This window comes from Pipistrellus hanaki, assembly GCF_964339955.1.
Source record: "Pipistrellus hanaki genome assembly, chromosome: 3".
NCBI classification, from domain to species: Eukaryota; Metazoa; Chordata; class Mammalia; order Chiroptera; family Vespertilionidae; genus Pipistrellus; species Pipistrellus hanaki.
This window is the reverse complement of record NC_140505.1, coordinates 26,786,529-26,793,866: the sequence shown is the minus strand read 5'-3', so window position 1 is coordinate 26,793,866 and position 7,338 is coordinate 26,786,529.

The following is a 7,338-nucleotide window of genomic DNA, read 5'->3' as shown; positions in this document are numbered from 1 at the left end:
TGAAACTTTGTAGCCTTGAGCAGAGGCTTGGGCCATTCAGGGTGTGCAAGAAGCTTGGCTTCCTCCATTGCCAGGGAAACCCAAGACTCCTGCTCTCTCCAAGGCTGCAGTCATCTTGGTTGGGTTAATTTGCATACTCATTCCTGATTGGCTGGTGGGTATGGCTTGTGGGTGAGGCAGAGGTACTGTCAATTTGCACATTACTCTTTTATTAGATAGGATGATTCCTGCACTGACTTTAGTCCAAGACAAATACCTCCTTGCATTTGAGAATGAGAGGTAAACCGAGGGAAGCTCAAATTACCATGAAACTGAGTTTATTTAGGAATAGCAGAGGAATTGCAAGTTAGAATAGGCAGGCTGTAACAAGCATCAGGTCAGTCCACTGAGGGTTAGGCTGTATTTATAAGCAAGGAGTACAAAAGGGAGTGTCCAGCTGGGTTTAAGCAAGAAGTTCATTGGCTTGAGGTAGAGAGAGATTTTTGGAGAGATGCTCATTGGTCAGGAGATAAATGTCCATCTTCTGTAAGTTAGATATTCACAGGAAATCTTAAGTTTCATTTTCCTGAGGGCAAATGCATGAGGTTCCCCATGTCCCATCTTTGGTTCCATTTTAGACTGAAATCCTTTCATATTCACTACCTCCAGGGGTGCATCTGGGCCTGAGAGGTGCCCCACCTGGGTCTTCGACCCCTCATTCTGGAGCACGGGGCTGGGAGAAAGACATCACTACCTCTGGTTCTGAAGCCTCTGGTTCTTGTCACCTCCCTGGTAGTTTCTTCTGAGAAGTTCCAGATGTTGTCACTTTGGGAAAGGCTGCAACTTGGTATTCAGACAACATCACGTAAACTAAATGGTGACCCAGGCCTCACAGAGGTTTTTCGTTCCCCTGGAGCAGGACGGTGGGGGCTTCCCAGAGGAGGTGGCTTTTGTGTCCAGCCCTGAAGGGCCACTGAGGATGCAGCCGGCCACCTGCTGGCCAAGGAGCAGCTGGGTAGCCCCCAGGAGACCCAGCCAGAGCTGTGAACCAAGGCAGGACTGTCCCCTGGCCTTTCCGTGACATTTACCTCCTCTGTGCAAGGACACTCTTTTTTTTCTCTGTTTCTATTTTCTCCAGTTAATCAGGTGACTTGAAAAGAAGTGAGATAAGGGCATTGTTTGCACTGACAACACCCTGATGATACCGTCTGAAGAGATCAGAGGGAAATGTTCCCTTTCTGAGCGATGGAGTCATTAGGGAGACCTCTCATCACCCCTGCGCATCTAGGTTAATTACCACAGAACCTGGAAATGACAGCTATAATTTTTTGCCAGAAAGTACCACTGTTTTTACTGTTTAGGCAATAAAATGCCCATGAAAGTGCTTCGCAGGACCCTGTTTTGCAGCTCAATGGTGTGATAATTTTAGTAGAACGGCTGGCCGTGCTCCTATTTGGACACTGTCTTGTGCATTTGATTAAATTTGGGCTGCAAGTTATGAACTGGACTAATGAAATCCATTCCTATCTCCCAATGGCCCATTGATCTCAATGAATAAGCAAGTTTATCTACTGCAGCGTCCCACAGGGAAACGGATGCGTGGCAGCTGCCTATGAGTGTGGCCACCTTGGCGTGATCTTATTTCTGTTTGGGAAATCATATGCAGACATTTGCCAAACAGCACAAGATAATATGCTTCTGGTTTTGAGTTATCATCAAAGTTATGTCAAGGAATGCCATCCAGAGAGTTTGGATGGGTGGTTCTATTTTAGTCCATTGTTATGTTTCTTTAAAAAAAAAAAAAAAAAAACTTGAGTAAAATAGTCTATTTGCATTGAGATGTGAGCAAAGTGTGTGGTGTACATACCAAAATTTCTCATGAAGGAACAGATTGCTTTTATGATGGTAACATTTTTTTTTGTTTTTGCTTGTTTTTAAACTAGATAGAATTTGAAATGATTCATTTAAAAACCTGATTCCTAGATCTACCAGCCCGTCCATTGGAGGTGTGCTGTGACCTTACTCCTGACATTCAGTGTGTTCCTCTCTTTGCTCTCTCAGGGTTGCTTGTGCTACTTTTGATTACAGATAGCCTTCAGCACATGTTCAGTATCTTATGAAACTCCCAGGGGTTGGGGAAAATGCAACTTGAATCTTCCACTTCCTTCAGACTGGCCCTTTATGTCCATTCCTTTCTTTGTTTAGACACCGGTTGCCTCAGCCATTCCTGAGCACGTCCTTGCGGGGAGAAGGAGAGAGTGTGGAGCTTTTGGGGTATAAACCAAAGGCTGGGGTGGGGGCGAGGCTGGGGAAATAAGATTATGCCTTCCTGCCAAATGGCTGGGTTCTCTGCACGGGAGGTGCCTAGAGCTAGCTGGTGACGAGGATTATGATGGTAGAGAAAGAAAGGACAGCCTGAGGGTCTGCCCTAGAGAGTCCTGGTCAACTTCCCTGGCCTGTGGGGGCATCTTAATCAATGCAAACATTCCTTCTTTTAGAAAGTCCTTCCTGTGTCTCCATAGCTTTATCACGACACCTGTGATTACATAAGCCATGCCTGTGTCTCCCGTAGATTGCACGCTCCATTACGGGGAGCCATGCTTTCCTGTGGTGGTTTCCCCAGGAAGACATAGGACCTGGCTCTCAATTACCTGCTGGGGAAGGAGGGAGGTGGGCAAGAGGGGAAGGATGGCTCGTATTGCAATGTGGTTTGGCTCAGGAGCCTCCCAGCAACCTTCCCCAAGGATTTTGGGCTGATACTGGAATGCCCTTTTGAGGGACCCCAGCCCTGAATGTTTTGAATTTTGAGGTAGGTGACCTTCTCAGGATGTTTTGTTTGACCTGTAAGGAAATCATCTCATTCGAGGTTTGTGGGGCTGTTTTCCATACCAAAGGCTAAATGTGCCATTAAACTCATCCTTTACTCCATGAAGTGTAATGTCTGGGAATGAGCCAAGTCAGGTTAGGGAGCAAAGTCCCCCTCTCCACTTCCCTTCGGGAGGAACTGTACCTGTCAGAAGCATGATAGAACTGTCAAAAGTGCATGAAATCCGCTATGCAAACGGTGAAACAGAAGTCACAGTTCCTTTTGTTCTGTGACAGGGTAAAAATTTCAAACCTTTCATCAAAGAGGAAATAAAATTCCAACACTTACACGTTTTAATAATGGGGGACATCTCCCTTTCCACTTCTCATAGCCATAGTTAGCTGTGCGGAGCTGATTGATTGCTCTAACCGGAGACAACAATTGGCTGCAAGTAGCTAAATCTGCTGCAGTCTGGACCAGTGAGATCAGAAACGTTAGGCGGGCAAGCACATTTTGAAATATAATATGGGTCCTAATACTCTGTTCTCTGGGACTCTGCCCGGGTCTTGTAGACAGCCAGACACTCCTTGCAGAGTGGAAGTGCTCCAAGACCTGTCTCTGTATTCACTGCTTCCTTAGTTCTATTTACTCACCTGTGTGACAGAACCTCTTTGGTGGCTTAACCAGAGGAACTTGAGGAAGGAGCTGGAAGACTGATGTGCTGGTCAGAGGAGTCTTTGGTTTCCAGGTCCTGCTTGCTCCCTTCCCCTCAGTCTTCGCCGGGGACGCTGCTCCATCTCTGGGCATCTGCCTGTGCTCCAGGCCTGAAGAATAGGACCAGAGCAGGATGAAGGTTGGCCAGTCACATACCCTGTGTATTCCTCAGAAGACAATCATATTTCCAGAGTCGAACCCTGGAAATCTCTGCCCCTCTACCCCACCAGCCTGGGCCCCCAGCACAGCTTAGCCACAGGGGCATTGGGGGTCTACCCTTTACCAACTTAGACTTTGGATACAGAGGGTCCCTCAGAAACTCCACCTCTTGAGGTACCAGCATCTGATGTAACCTTTTGAGCAGTTTCCCAGGACCTTTCAGTCTGCAGGCTGACACTCTGTCCACTGAGCCAAACCAGTTTCAGCGGGAAAACAGGTTCGGAGACCAAATTATATGGGAAAGTTTACTGGGAGACCTTTTGAAAACAGCCTCTGTGGGGGAGTGAGTGATGCAGAATGGGGCAGAGGGAGGGGTTAGGGACTCCAGCCAATCCTGGTAGGGGTCTGTGCCGGGGTCACCCATGTCTTCCCATACACTGAGGTCATCCCTTGTCCTGTTCTATCAGCTGATCACAAGAGACCCTCCCCCTAGGGTGTCTGAGGGGAGGGATTCAAGTGCTGTAATGGGAGAGGGCATGGGGCCAGGCTCCTGCCCTGGGTGTGTCTGATTCGACACCCCTCATGCTTGGATGGATGCCGAGGGTCTGTGGAACTCAGGACTTGGTGAACCTGACCATGCCCATTTGACATCCAGGGCCCCATAGCACACCAGGTGCCTTTTCTCAGATGGTGTCCAATTCTGTGCTGTGGATGGCATGGCATTGCTCCAGAACCCTGGAGTCCAGGGTGCGATTCTCCCATTGGAGGGCTACAATGCAGCATGGCATCTTCCCACCATAGATTCCTGTAGTGCTGTCAGGTCCCCCAGGAGGCCCTGCAGCAGGCCCCTTCCCTTCCCTGGGCCCTGCCCATAGCTTCGAGCTTATTCTGTCACTAGGTCAATGTTGGAACCACATTTCCAAGTCTTCACTATGCTGCTCCCAGAGCCCAAAGAGGGTCCCTGATCCTGGCTGCTTCCATGTGGTGGAATATGTGAGGGATGATCATTTTCCCTTTACTTTGGAGGGCATGTGTCTGCCTTAAATCTGAGCTAATCCTTAGGGTTTATCTCCACCCTCTGGAGCTCTTGCATCTTCCTATGGCCTTCAGTGTGCTTCTCAGCTCCAATTATTGCAGTCTGACACCATCAATATGGTAGACCAATGTGGGGTCCTGCTTGAACTTAGGCAGTTCAAGTCCAGTAGAAACCCCTCATGGCAGAACGCAAGCAGTTAAAGCTGTGGAAGTATTTTGCATCCATACTACGTGAATGTTAGATGCCTTGGTCCTACTTCTTGTTAGGGATGGAAATGAGGCATTTTCTAGATGGTGGCTGTGATCCATGTTCCTGAAAACCCAGAGACATTCCTGGAAGAGATCCCACCATTGGCACAGGGACTGCAATGGGGCTGTTCGTTGTCTGAGTTTGCAGCTGCCAGGCTCCCTCCAGTTTCCTGTGAGACACACTGGTGAGTTAGGTGGGGGTATAGCAGAGATGACCACCCTTACTTGTTTGAGGTCCTTGGAATGCAATATCATCTTTGACTCAATGCAATATCATCTTTGACAGAAACTGCTTCATAAATTATCTTTGAGCCCTAAGTTGTCATCTTTGACTCCTGACCTTCTCCACTATGGAAGTTCTCACCCCACAGTCCAGGGAACTACATACATCCATTCCAATGTTACAGAATACATCCACTCCAGGTACACACAGGAACTGGGAAAATTACCATCATGCAGAGCTGTGAGCCCAGTGGTCCTGCTGTGAGCCAGATAAAGCGAATTCCAATTGCTACCAGCTCCCATAGGGCCCACCCTAACCAGGGGCCATGCTGATGTTTTGTGTCTCTAATTTAGATCCCCAGTCCTAAGTCCTCTAAGTCAGTGTTTCCCAAACTTCTCTCATGATGAGAATCACCTGGTGGAGTTGTTAAACTACAGATTCCTGAATCCCAACTAAGAAGTGCTAAACTAGAATTTTTGGGAACATATAGGTAAAATTGTATACTTAACTTAGTGCTTCTGTCTTAAAGCACTATTTAAGGGAACATATAGGTAAAATTGTATACTTAACTTAGTGCTTCTGTCTTAAAGCACTATTTAAGGGAACATATAGGTAAAATTGTATACTTAACTTAGTGCTTCTGTCTTAAAGCACTATTTAAGTATACAATTTTACCTATATGTTCCCAAAAATTCTAGTTTAGCACTTCTTAGTTGGGATTCAGGAATCTGTAGTTTAACAACTCCACCAGGTGATTCTCATCATGAGAGAAGTTTGGGAAACACTGCACTACAGTATAAGTTACCCCAGCAGTGGCTGTTGGTCCATTTTGAAAATGGAAGAACTAATAACCATATGCATTGGATTTTATAAGAAAATTATCTATTGTGTAAGCCACAGAGGTTTAGAGTTTATTACAGCAGCTAGCGTACTGCAATTAATACAAACACATTCTAAGTGCTTGAAAAAGAGGCTGTTGCAACAACCTTATGACTGATTCCTCGGGAGGGATTCGGGAAATGTTGAATTGAACTCTTTAAGCTGGTTAATCAGCGGATGCTTGCCACACCTGTATGCCAGCTAGCACCAGGGTCTCAGGTGGCATCAGTATACCACATAATGAATCTTATAGAAGCCAGCTAGAAGGATTCTGCACCTTCTCCAACATCTTTCCATTGGTTTCTCTTTTGTCTTTTATCCACGCTGGGTGTTCCCAGCATAGTCCTTCTATCCTCATTTTTGACCTCACGCCACACAGCCTTCCTTGCCCTATGTAAGTATTTATCTTACCTAGTGTAAGTCCTGGCAAGGATTTTCCAAGCATCTTTCTTCTTTGGCGATTGTTCTGTTCTTATGAACCCATCATAAAAATTTCCTGTTGCCACTTACTCTGAAGAAAGCAGGAGTCTTGAAAAATGAGAAAACTTAGGGACCTGAGTTTCCACTGCAAAAAGTGCACTTGAATTGTTCAGGATTTACCTAAGATAACGACATGTCATGCAATTTTATATTTGACAACATCTCCATTCAAAACAGGGAATGTCTTCTTTTTTTCTTTTTTCTTTATTTTTTAAGACTACACATAGAAGTACACTAATCTGATTATATATATTAGCTTATATCTCAAATTTTGGTTAAAAAATACTGTTCTTTGATTAATTGAGAAATTTCTTACAGAATGCCAAATTTGGACTGGCCTTTTGAGTGCCATGTTTGGGGCTACAGTTGTTCCAAACGGGGCCAAGCCAAGCACAGGTGGAGGGCAAGAAAGTGAGGTGAGCATCAGTCATCACAGACTCACTGCCATTTCTTCTCTCTTTGGCTGGGCTTTCCAGCACACGAATAGACAGGACTGGCAGAATATCCTGGTTAAAATGATGTTTCCTTTGTGGCTTCTTTGGCTGTGTTATCAATGTTTGATGCTCACTGTATGCCAGGATTTTGAATATAGGAAGGGGCATGAATAACTAGCAGAAGCCTGGCTTTCATCAGTTTAGACTCAAAAATCTCTGTAAGGAGAATGGAACATAGCCGAGCTGGCAGGGGTGGAGAGCATCCTGAGTCATGTCAGTGGTGCCTCTTCCTTTGGAATGAATGCAACTCGAAAGAATATGCAAACATTTGGAGCAGACGACACACACACACACACACACACACACGTTAACGTGTCGGT